This window comes from Vipera ursinii (assembly GCF_947247035.1).
Source record: "Vipera ursinii genome assembly, chromosome: 2".
Lineage (NCBI taxonomy): Eukaryota > Metazoa > Chordata > Lepidosauria > Squamata > Viperidae > Vipera > Vipera ursinii.
In genome coordinates, this window is record NC_139513.1 from 119,816,770 (window position 1) to 119,829,732 (window position 12,963).

The window sequence follows — 12,963 nt, forward strand, 5'->3', positions numbered from 1 at the left end:
CGGAACAAGAAGTCCATACCAATGTTCTTCCACAATTACAAAGGCGTTATTGCATCAAAGTCCTATCAGAAGATGATCCTGGACAGTATACAACTGAAGCTCACAAGGCAGTGGATCATGAAGCATGCAATTCTTTACTATCATAGTAACCACGAGGAGACCAACACAGAATTTTTTAATTCTTAAAAGCAACATCAATCCATCAAATTATGATTATTGAAATAGAAACAACACCAAGTCTTAAAACTACCAGAAAACCAAAAATGGTTAGAAACAATAAATATATAAATGATAAATATATAGGAAGGATAGGTAATCTAATAGATGATTTAAAAGGCAGATACCTTGAACAGCCTGGGTGAATAGGCCTGTCCTCAGTTTATCAACCTGAAGACAGCATGGGGATGGCACTGAGAAGGCCCTGCTCATGGCCACTGCACTGAAAAAGAAATCCAGCAGGGGGACTACAAATAAACTTCTTCTTTTATAGCATGGATTTTATAGCATAAATTGGGTAAAATTAGGGAAGACATACTTGAGATATATTTCCCTCTTCCATTCCTTTATGCAAAGAATATGCAAAAAAATTATTAGATCCTAAATGTTCCAGATATTGAGATGTTCCAGATCTCCTGTCATCAAATTCCTACTGCCACTCTTTTAGAATATTACTTCACTTAGATAACCATTTTTGACAAATTCCAAATTCTAATGAGGCATGAATGGGCATTCCAGTACCACACATGGCCCAAATAGGTGGAAGAGTATTGATAGAACAACAATAACCAAGCTCAGAGAGCACCAAGATTCCCACACGGAAGAGTATATTGAAAACAAACATAAATTAGTCTATACAAGGTGAAACACTGAGAGAAATAAATATCTCGTTTGTCTACAAAGCAATAAAAGCACAGTTCCCCCAAACAGTCTTTCCATTTGACAATTCTCGTTTTCCTTCCTTCTCCAGTAGCTAATGAATACACTTCCATGACCAGCCTTCTCATCATAAATAAAGCTAAAAATTACATATTTTCTAAAAGACTATTTTTGCAGATTTTGTTATGACTGCAGTTCAGCTTGATGTAGTGTTTAATGGACAGAAGGAAATGCTAGGACTCAAGTTTGCATACAAAGTAGGTATCAATTAGAGACACGAGGCAACTCTTGTTTCCTTTGTTGCATTCCTCTGTTGTCATAGATGTCACATCACAGATAATACTTTAAGTATGGCTGTTGTAAAATGCTATGCTCTAACTATATACAGTAAAACCCAGTACAGCTCTTTTCTTTATCAGAAACATCTTTTGATTTGTCTTGTATTGCTAAACTGTAAAGGAGTCAGCAACCTATTTGAGTCTTGTCTTTCTGTGGTTGAGATATTCCCTCCTTCCCAAATTACCAAAATGTATGACATTTTGACAACTTTTATATGGGGGAGAACTCAGGAACAGTTCTGGGAGATCTGAAATGTGACCTATTGCCATGGCTGCTGTTTTTCCAATAATTTATAGAGATATAATCAATTGGCATTGCAGACAATACATTGGTAGTTTTTCCGTTAGAGAAAAATTGATATCTACGGTAATATTGCAAACAAGAACAAATGTTGGTAGCTAGCTGAATCCTTCCTCAGCTAACATCCAAGGTGTCTCTCTAACCTGAAAGTGAGCTTAGTGGTAAAGAGAAATACACTATGAATATGTTCTTAAATTCACTTTTTAATTCGCAGTCATCCATATTATAGTTGAGCTCTAGATCTGGCTAGAAGTTTTGGAGCTGATCTTTAGTGACTTCCTTATATGCAGACTAATCTCATATCTGCCCATCATCCTATAACCTCACTTTTATCCGTCCTTCTTCCAGATCTGCTGCTTTATCTATTTTAAACTACTTCTCACATTCAAACAATCCATCCAAATGATCTTAAATCTCATGCACGCTGTTAATCTACTTAGCTTCCTCATTCTTACGCCTTTCCTAAATACATTAACGTCCGAAATCAGGACAAGTACATTCTTTTTGATTATCCATTATGTTATTCTCAATTAAACAGCAATCAAATCAGAACGGGGCTTAAGAGAAATAAAAATGGCATGTGAATCCATGTCTAGAGCCTTAAACATTGATAACACATTGAAAATACCCAATCTCTTATCTTCGAACTGCTAGGAGAGTTACTGTAGTCCTTCCTCTCCCCCACCCTGGTTCTTCTCCACTTTTAACAAATTGAACAAATGGCACGACAAGTTGGAACTGATTAATTAGGGAAAACTGTTTCTCACTGTACTGCCATGCCAAGTTCAGCTTTACTGCCCCAGTGTCTGCTTGCTATGAAGTTGTTAAAAACCCAAGAATATTGTGAAGGGGAAATGTTAACATCCTCACTCAGGGAAAGTTCACCTTTCTTCTTCCCTGTAATTTCCTAATGTACTCTGGAAATGTACACACAGAGAAAGAGAAATTGCACGGGTATGTGGATGCAAAGGAATTACATGACTAGCCTGGTTAATTCAGATAAAAAGGAGTCTCCCAGCAAGAGAGCGAGTGGGGGGGGGGAAACGGTCTGTTTTGCGGCATCAAACTGGCTGATCAAGAACTTGTGCCAAGTTCAAACTGCAACGAGGGCAACTTACAGTCTAACTTTAAAGTAGAAAAAAAAGCACAGAACTACCTTAACTGTTCTGTCTGCTTGCTTACCTGTGCATGAAGCCCTGTGTTTCTTTTCACTTTTCTCTCTGATTAATCATTACATATATTTTTTTTAAAAAAAAGTAATATAAATAAACAAATAATCAAAAATAAATGCAGGGACTGAGAACAAAAAGATTGTGCCACAAACCTCATTCATGCTGGGTCCATTTCAAAGTCCAAATCCTGTGCAACAATCCAAAGAACAGTCACCCACACATCCAGCCAACAACTTCCTCAGTGACAAGGGATGTACGTGTGTGCGTGCGGTGTGCATATGTGTGTGTGTGTGTGTGTGTGTGTGTGTGTTTGGGGGGAGAGAGAGAGAGAGAGAGAGAGGCTCGTTTCATTGCTGCATTGTCATTTTCAAATGTAAGGTTGGCTTATCCTGACTCCCCCTGGCTCTTCCTCTCCTCCCACTTTTGCATAGTCCAGTTTTATTTCAGATGAAAAGTTGAAATGAGGAAGGAAGGAAGGAAGGAAGGAAGGAAGGAAGGAAGGAAGGAAGGAAGGAAGGAAGGAAGGGGCTCATCAATTTGACCCACCTCTTCAAGCCTCCTGGTTGCTTCTGATGCAGGATTGTCTCACACCTTTCCACCCCCTTCACCTTTTTGTGGCTGCTGCCACCGTTGGTTTTTTTGTTTGTTTTTTTTTAGAACTCCCTCAGGCTTGTTTTTCTTTTCTCCAGGAAGAGTTCCTAGTAGCAGCACCTATAGCTGTTAGGCAAGTAAAGTCGGAAAGAAGTAGTTTTCTCTTTATCTCAGGTGTGATTAGGTGTGTTGTATGCATGCAGGGGAGGTTACCTGTGACTCAGGTCTGTCTGGCATTCCTGCGCATTATGCACACCTGCGTGGGCAAGAACAGCCCGCATAGCCAAATCTCTTCTCCATTTCTTCCCAGTATTTTTTTTTGAGGTTCCCACCCACAGGAAAAGGGTGGATGCTAAGCATCGAGACATAGCCCAACCCAACTCTACTTGTGCAACAGAAAGGTTTGCTCGACAGTAAGGATATGAAAACAAACCTCTTTGCTTTTAAGGTGCCCCAGGACAAATTCTTCTAGTTCCTTAATATTTCATTGGCATTCTGTTGCTGAAAGAAAGATTGCTGGATGGCTTTTGAAGTTCATTTTCCAATTCATTCTCTCTCTCTCTCTCTCTCTCTCTCTCTCTCTCTCTCTCTCTCTCTCTCTCTCTATCTATCTATCTATCTATCTATCTATCTATCTTTCCTTACAAATTCCCAGTGCTACCGAAGCAAGATGGTTTTTCTTTTCTGTTATTTGTATCCAAGGACCACCCTCTGAGAAAAGGTCACCAAAAGCTGTAGCAGAATCAACAGTCTCCAATGTTCTGCTTCCTCCACAGCCGGAGTAAAGCTTGATGGCTAGGCATCCTCTTTTTTGTATATCTAGTGGGTGAAAGGGCAGCAAAGATGTATGCAGTCTCTTGATTCAGTCTACCGTATTCTTGGACCAAAACCGTGATCCATCCAGTTTCCCAGTGTTTGCAGACTTCATGTGACTAACTTGCTGAATTGCTTGCCTTAACTTGCTGTTAAGGCAGTTGATGGCTGGCTCCCTTGGATACAATTCTAGCCTTGTAAGACCAAATTCTAGGAACCTTAAGATGACAACAGATTCCTTTCCTTAAAAAGCCAGCTCTGTTCAAAGTTGGGAATCCCAAGTCTCTCCGTGTGGTCTAATGTAGGGCAAGCACTTCCCCTTCTTCTATCACACCCTCTAAAATCACAAGATCTAAAGCAGTCGGCAAAAACAAAACAAAACAAGAAAGATAGCAAAAGGTTTCCTTCTGCCCTGTCACTTTGTTGGTGGAGGTGTTCTCTTTGTGTGGTAATGTTGTGCCACCAGCAGGAACTCATTAATAGCATATATTCGCACCAAACTCATAAATCTGAAATGACTATGCTGTAGATAAGCCTCTGCACATCCAGTATCTTACATCAAAGTTAGTCACAATTGCTCACCATCCCTACCCTAATGGGACAGCCGTTAAAGTTCAAAGTAGCGTTAATTATATGTAGTTCTTCCTAATGACGTACCTAAAGGAACCATAGATATTCAAATCTTCACTAGAAAAAGAGCGCTGGAAGGGAAAATAAGAGAACTTGATCTTTTCCCTTTTGCTGATTTTCATTTGGAAATCGTATTTCCAGCTGTGTTGAACTCAAGGAGGGAAAGGACATTGGTAACCCTCTGATTTCAGGGAAACCACTCTCCAGGGATGTCAATCTATTCAAAAGTCTCTACTGAGTCAAAAATTAAGAAAACGAAGAATATCACCGCACTGAAGATCAATTGAGACTCTAGAAAGAGTACAGAGAAGAGCAACAAAGATGATCAGGGGATTGGAGGCTAAAACATATAGGGAACAGCTGCTGGAATTGGGTATGTGTAGTTTAACGAAGAGAAGGACCAGGGGTGACAAGATAGCAGTGTTCCAATACCTCAAGGGCTGCCACAAAGAAGAGGGAGCCAAGCTATTCTCCAAAGCGTCCGAAAGCAGGACAAGAAGCAACAGATGGAAACTAATCAAGGAGAGAAGCAACCTAGAACTAAGGAGAAACTTCCTGACAGTTAGAACAATTAACCAGTGAAACAACCTGCCTCCAGAAGCTGTGGATGCTCCAACACTGGAAGTTTTTAAGAAGAGACTGGACAGCCATTTGTCTGAAATGGTATAAGGCAGACATGTCAAACACAAGGCCCGGGGGCCGGATCCGGCTCGCGAAGTGGTTTCATGTGGCCCGCGAAGCCATCCTGGAAACAGTGAGGGAACGGCTCCCACTGCCTTGGCCCTGGCCCAGAGACCCTCCTTCTGCCAGAGACCCTCAGATCTGTCCCACTCCTGCCCAGGCCCCCATAGGCACCCTTGATGCGAACGATGTAGAGCTGGCCATGCCCACCCAGTAGGCCATATGCACTCTAGCCACACCCACCCAGTAGGCCACGCCCACCCTGGCCATACCCACCCGGCCCTCTGAGGGCAACTGCAATGCTGATGCGGCCCTCAATGAAATTGAGTTTGACACCCCTGGTATAAGGTTTCCTGCCTGAGCAGGGGGTTAGACTAGATGACCTCCAAGGTCCCCTTCCAACATCATCATCATCATCATCGTTGTTGTTGTTGTTTGTTGTTATTTTTGTTTATTATTATTATTATTATTATTATTATTATTATTATTATTATTATTATTATTATTATTATTATTAAACACCTGACTAAGAAACTGAACAAACAGATCTATTTCATTTTGGTCACTTAGATAGCAGATTTTGCTTTAGTAAAAAAAACCTCATATTTAACATTATTATTAAGTTGATATGTAATATTTTCCCAAGATCCTATCTAGGATGTTATAATCCAGGAAACTCATCCTTTGGTTCCTTCCCCTTCTGAAGCAAAGCCTTCCTTCCTTCCTTCCTTCCTTCCTTCCTTCCTTCCTTCCTTCCTTCCTTCCTTCCTTCCTTCCTTCCTTCCTTCCTTCCTTCCTGCTTGCCTGCCTGCCTGCCTGCCTGCCTGCCTGCCTGCTTCTTGCCTCCCTACCCCTGCTCATATACTTGCTGCCTTTCCCGCTCTTGGGTTGGTAGAAGATAACGCCACAGCCACATTATTCTAGCCCAGGTGTCTCCAACCTCTGGTCCGTAGACTAGTACCAGGCTGCGGCATGCCAGCAACCAGTCCGCACAAACAAGGAAAGCCCCATCCACAAGATGCAAAACCACGCCCCCTCTGGTCTGTGGAAAAACCTCTCTCCACATAACCTTTTGGGCACCTCTGTTCTAGCCCATCTTCCCTGCCTGGCCAAGTAATCCTCTCTGCTGCTCATTCAGACAGCCTTCAGCCTTGCCTCCAAATCAGTGCCCACCACAGAGTATAAAAGGGGGCAGAAGTTTACAAAGGCTGGCTAGCACTGCTGGGGGGGGGGAGGGCGGGAATTGGGTCCCCAGGTTCATGGCTTGGCTAATAAGTCCTGCTTCAGGAAGTCTGCTTGGTTTAGTTGAGGAAACCTGGTGAGGCTGCTCTGAGTGTTTCTGGTGACCCAGTCTGCATGTTGGTGCAGCACTCAGGGCTTTGATCTTGTTAGGTGGTGTCTTCAGCTCTTACAAAAGCTGTTGCTGCAGGCTGCAGAAAAGGACTCAGAGAACTGCATGCAGCCTAAGGCTGCAGATTGGAGATCCCTGGTTTTAAATTGCCTCCTCCATGCAATTCTGTGCTATGATTTTAAGATCCGGGCTGCTTAGAGCAGGGCTTTTCAACCTTTTCACCCATTGTACCACTTTTAGGATATGGCAACATCCAAGTACCACCAGTCACCTAGCAAGGTTCCAAAAACTTGATGACCAAAAAAAAAAAGGAAAAAAATGATGAAGTACAGGTAGTCCTCAACTTACAACAGTTCGCTTGATGACTGTTTGAAGTTACAATGGCACTGGAGAAAGTGCCCCCCAAGCCACAGCTGAGCAAGACACCTGCCTGCCCAGCGGCACTCTTCCTCCTGTCTGAGGTTTTCATTTTTTTTTAATCCCATTTATATCCCGCCCTTCTCCGAAGACTCAGGGCGGCTTACAATCTAAAGCACAAATCAATGTGCTTAGCAGTAGCCTTCATTATATGTATATGCCTGCTTATTAGGGCTTTCGCCCCCCCCCCAAGCGGCATTATTACAAAGTCAGCTTAATTGCCCCCAACAATCTGGGTCCTCATTTTACCTACCTCGGAAGGATGGAAGGCTGAGTCAACCTTGAGCCTGGTGGGACTCGAACCTGCACTAATGGCAGGCATTGTTGTGAGCATTTCTGTTGAGGATTGGCAGCGGGGGTGGGATGGGGGGAGTTTGATTTTTATTCACCCTCCCCATCTTCTGGGTGGTTGCAGCAGGTTTTGGTCACTTCACATGACCCTGGGACACTGTGACCGTCATAAATATGAATCAGTCGCCAAGCATCTGAATGTAAATCACAAGACCTTGGAGATGCTGCAACATTCCAGCTGATCGGCGCTGCTTCTGGGCTCAGCAGAAGTGCCAGGATCAGCGTCGAGCTCCAGCTGGAGCCTGGTACCAATCCTTGCATTTCCATTGAGCCCTGACAGCCCCAAAGAAGCGCTGATCCTGGCACTTCTGCTGAGCCCTGACAGCCCTGCAGCTCCAACCGTCTCTCGCTCAGGCTTGTGTGCTGCTGCCACCGGTTCAGCTCATTTCCTTCTCCCACTACCACTTTTCTAGGATGGTTGCGTACCACCTGCCAGGTGCCAATGTACCACAGGTGGTACCCGTACCACTGGTTGAAAAGCCCTGGCTTAGAGTCATTTGGCTCCAAGTTATGGAGTCAAATAGATTTCTGGCCATTTCTCTCTGCAGAAAAAAAGAAAGGGGGGAGGGAAAGGACTTCCTTTTTCAGAACTTGTGAATCAGAAAGGATTTTGTTGCACTGGATAGTTTCAGCACTTGGTGCAGAATGCGGCCGCGCGAGTTGTAATGGGGGTCTCCCGATACTCCCATGTAACACCTCTACTCCGCGAGCTGCATTGGCTTCCGGTTGCCCTCCGGGTGAAATTCAAGGTGCTGGTTATCACCTATAAAGCCCTACATGGCCTGGGTCCGGGATATCTGAGGGAACACCTGCTGCCGGCATCAAGTTCCCTTCGTCCACTGCGCTCCCACAGGGAGGGTCTTCTCAGGGTGCCACCGGTAAGAGATTGCCAGCGGGTGACACCCAGGGATAGGGCCTTCTCAGTGGGAGCGCCTGCCCTCTGGAACCAGCTGTCGGTGGAGCTGAGGACTGCCCCCGACCTCCGATCATTCCGCCGGGGCCTGAAGACCTGGCTCTTTGAGCTCTCGGGCCCAGGCTGAGGAGAAATTTATTTTAATTGGGGTTTTTAATAGTACAGGGTCAGTTTAATATTTTTTAATTTGGTTTTTAACTTTTGTATGGTGGATTTTTTTAATTCCCTGTAAACCGCCCTGAGTCCTCAGGGAAAGGGCGGTATATAAATGTAACTAAATAAAATAAAATAAATAAATAAATAAATTAGGGCGCTCCGTCACACACAAAGAAAGGACACCCATCCTTGCATCTATTTCAGGCATTATTTTCATTAGCCAGCTTAATAAAGTAACAGTTTGCAAGCTGTGGAAGTAGGATTCTATTTGTACAATCCAAGCAGCCCTCGACTTGCGATCGCAATTGAACCCAAAATTTATGTTGTTGAGATATTTGTGAAGTGAATTTTGTCCCATTTTACGACCTTTCTAGCCACAGCTGCTAAGTGAGTCATTGCAGCTGTTAAGTTGGTAACACAGTGGTTAAGTGAATTTGGCTTCCCCTTTGACTTTACTTATCAGAAAGTCGCAAAAGAGAATCACAAGACCCAGGACCCTGCAACCGTCATAAATATGAACCAGTTTCCAAGAATTCGAATTTTGATCATGGGGATGCTGCAACGGTCATCGGTGTAAAAAATCGTCATGTTACTTTTTTTTAGTGCCGTTGTAACTTTAAACGGTCACTAAATGAACTGCTGTAAGTTGAGGACTACCTGTATTGTTTAAGCTTAATCAATCTGAAGTCAGGGACCGATCCCACATAATGAAAGAGAAATGGAAGGTTTTAAAAAAAATATATCAAAAGTCTGCGAACTTTTGGATCCAAAGGAGACTTATGTAGCACTTGTTGGCAACTCATTAGAGCAAATGGGTTTTTTTCCCCCCTGGGAATCACACTATAGCTATGATCCAGCTATTTTAAAGAGTTGCTGAGAAGTGCTATGTGAAGCCCTCCGAACTTTTGCCTTCCTGCTCTGAAACAAAGAACAAGAGAAGCTGAGGTAGTAGAAAATACTTTGTGTAGTGGGTATTCAAAAAAACAACAACACCCAATCACATCAGCTTAACATTTGTTTGATAAATAGCAATTTTCATCTGGCCATATTCTTTGTAGAGCTGCAGAAGGGCTGCTCATATGCCTAGTGGCCTTGATAGCCAAGGAGGCAAGCATGGGCAGGAACTTATAAAAGATGGACCCATATTTATGGAAATCATTCCTAAGAGATAATTACCTCTCTCCTTATTTTCTTTTAGATCCTTTAAACATTTTGAAAGTTTTTAATTTTCTAGTTCTTAACGGTTGGGTTTTTAGTTTTTATGACGAGTGGCTAAGACAAAATGAGTTGATGTCTTAATTGCTCCTGTTTTAATGCTTTGGGTGTTTTTTAAATGGTAACTTCAATGTGACATTGGCATAACCTATCATTTTAAGTTTCTTCCAAAGTTAGCAAGGGTTGAAAGCAAAATACCCAGTAATTCTTCAGTAAGCCAGCAGCAGGTAATATTGAGTTGTATAACCTCAAAGGTGATAGGACACAGTAGCCAGGTGGCTTGAACAGGCACGCTCACATCTAATCATAGTCTGTATAGTTAATGTGTCATCCAAATGTAATCCTAGCATTAGCCCTGCCAGTGTCCTTTACCAAGAATAAGTGGTCATAGGCCCCTGCCTGAAAGGGTTTACAATCTAGAGATGAGAACAAAGTAAGCAGCAGCATCCAGAAAAACATACTATCCTTATAAAGGTAAAGGTTCCCCCGCACATGCGTGCTAGTCGTTTCCGACTCTAGGGACCGGTGCTCATCTCTGTTTCAAAGCCGAAGAGCCAGCGCTTGTCCGAGGACGTCTCCGTGGTCATGTGGCCGGCATGACTAGACGCCAAAGGCACCGTAGTGGTCCCTGTTTTTCTACTTGCATTTTTTATGTGCTTTTGAACTGCTAGGTTGGCAGAAGCTGGGACGAGTAACAGGCGCTCACTCTGTTACGTGGCACTCGGGATTTGACCTGCCAAATTGCCGACCTTCTGATTGACAAGCTCAGCGTCCTAACCCACTGAGCCACCACGTCCCTTACGATCCTTATAATTATACATAAAAAGGGTGATTTATAGTAGAAATTTGTAGGGTGTCAAATTTGGTGAGGAAGATGAGTTATCATAAAAAGGCAATCTACCAACTACCAAGATGCACCGGAAGGGGTTTTTGTTCTCCAAGATTGAGGACCCAGATTGTTGGGAGCAATAAGCTGACTTTGTAATAATGCCGCTTGGGTGCCCCCCGAAAGCCCTAATAAGCAGGCATATACATAGAATGAAGGCTATTGCTAAGCACATTGATTTGTGCTTCTTAGATTGTAAGCCGCCCTGAGTCTTCGGAGAAGGGCGGGATATAAATGGGATTAAAAAAAAAAGAAAACATTTCTCAATTTCAGCCACTTCAGTCCTGGACTACTATCTTACAGATAGCCTTGCTGGTTAGGGATTCTGGGAGTCATAATCTCAAAACAATTGAAATACAGCAGCCCAAAGTGGTAGAAGGTTGCTTTAAGCAGTGTCCACAAAAAAGGCTGCTCCCAGAACTTTATATGGATGTCCTATCTTGGTTCAAACAAAACAGTGCAGTTCTGAGATTTTAGACCAGGGTCTCCAAACTTGGCAATTTTAAGACTTGTGGACTTCAATTCCCAGAATTCCCCAGCCAGTATGGGAGTTGAAGTCCACAAGTGGAGTCCTAGGGGACAATCACTTAAATATGAGCCAACAGTGCGCGGCAGCAGCCCAAAAAGTCAATGCAACCCTAGGCTGCATTAATAGAGGGATGGAATCAAGGTCACGTGAAGTTCTAGTACCACTTTACAAAGCCTTAGTAAGATCACACTTGGAATACTGCATCACCACAATACCAAAAAAAAATATGTTGAGACTCTGGAAAGAGTGCAGACAAAAGAAACAAAAATGATTAGGGGGCTGGAGGCTGAAATGTATGAAAAACAGTTACAAGAATTGGGTATGTCTAGTCCCATGACAAGAAAAACTAGGGGGCACATGATAGCACTGATCCAATATTTAAGGGGCTTCTACGAAGATGAGGGGGTCAAACTATTTTCCAAAGCACCAAAAGGCAAGACAAGAAACAATAGTTGGAAACTAACCAAGGAGAAAAGCAATTAGAACTAAGGAGAAACTTCCTAATAGTGAGAGCAATTAACCAATGGAATAGCTTGCCTTCAGAGGTTGTGAATGCTCCAACACTGAAGGCTTTCAAAAGACCTCCGAGGTCCCTTCCAACTCTATTGTTCTATGTTCTAACTCTTAAAGTTTGTAAGTTTGGAGAACCCTGTTCTAGACCACTGTAGAAGTATTTTAGGAATGATTTGGCCTGGCCATAATACTTCTTCAGGAAATCCAAACAGTTGCAACTATCTGAATCAAGTTATGTGAGTCACTAGAGAATAGGAGACAACACTCTCCCACAAACAGAAGCACTCAAAGTGGGGGAAAGGGAAGCACCCCAGAGCAGGCCTCTATGAGCTTTTTCTACTGGTTAAAACTCTGCAACTTCCATGTTGTTCTGAATTTTGCTCTGAGGTCCATGGGAGTGCTGTACCCATGAGTATTAATTTTTTTAAAAAAATTCTTTATTAAATTTATTATTTAAAACATTGGACACGGTACAAACGGACTGACATACCTTCTTGTCTACAATATTCATATATGTATATATACACATAAAATACACTTAAGATACATATCGATTACGGTATATATAATACAATACTTAGAACAATCAACCAATCTATAAATTCTAAGAGACCATCCTTTTGTTCCCGCCAAAAACAAAATTTATTCCAAATTTTGTATTAATTTTTATGTAAGTTTATGTCAAGTTCTTTCTGAAGAAAAGCAGAATCTCTCTCTCTCCCTCAGCAAAATGAATTCATTCCAGACCAACCCGTTGCTAACTGTATACAAAGGAGTGGTTTAAAATTGGCAGAGAAAGGAACATAAACGTTTTTGAAGTTTGCAGAGTTGGACACTGAGGGATGACCAGGGCAATCAGTGCATAAAAACAAGTTCACGGATGAGGAGGGACTCCCTCAATAACTTTTTGATTTAATCTCCAAGAACATTACATTGATGTCAGTGGAGACAAGAGAATAGGGGAAAACTTGCAGAATTGTACAAAGTCTCTATTTTCCCCCCAAAAAAACCTTGAACTATACCGATTGAAATAGGATGGTAGTTATTGCAACAGCGGTTATATGTACTGTACTTACTCTTCTTCGTACCCTCATAAAAACAAAGACGGTTCATCCTGAGTTGCTGAGGTAGCTTATATACCATTTTTTTTTTGAAATGTGCTAGGGTTAATCAAGTTCCAGCATGTATCATTGCAGTCAGGAGAGGCATTTTTCTCCTCCAATGATGGTA

At 42.5% G+C, this 12,963-nt stretch overlaps 1 protein-coding gene across 4 annotated transcripts in view; it reads right to left on the reverse strand.

The window, feature by feature from the left end:
• The window catches only part of ITGB4 (integrin subunit beta 4), an 83,837-nt gene extending 79,550 nt beyond the window's left edge, over positions 1–4,287 (reverse strand). For 3 of the 4 annotated variants that reach the window (XM_083351353.1, XM_083351354.1, XM_083351351.1), the window contains exon 1: positions 3,234–4,287. The gene's annotated coding sequence lies outside the window, so the exon portion shown is untranslated. Of the gene's footprint in view, positions 1–2,839 lie in introns of all 4 variants that reach the window. The other variant, XM_083351352.1, reaches the window with a different exon arrangement.
• Positions 4,288–12,963: the final 8,676 nt, after the last annotated feature.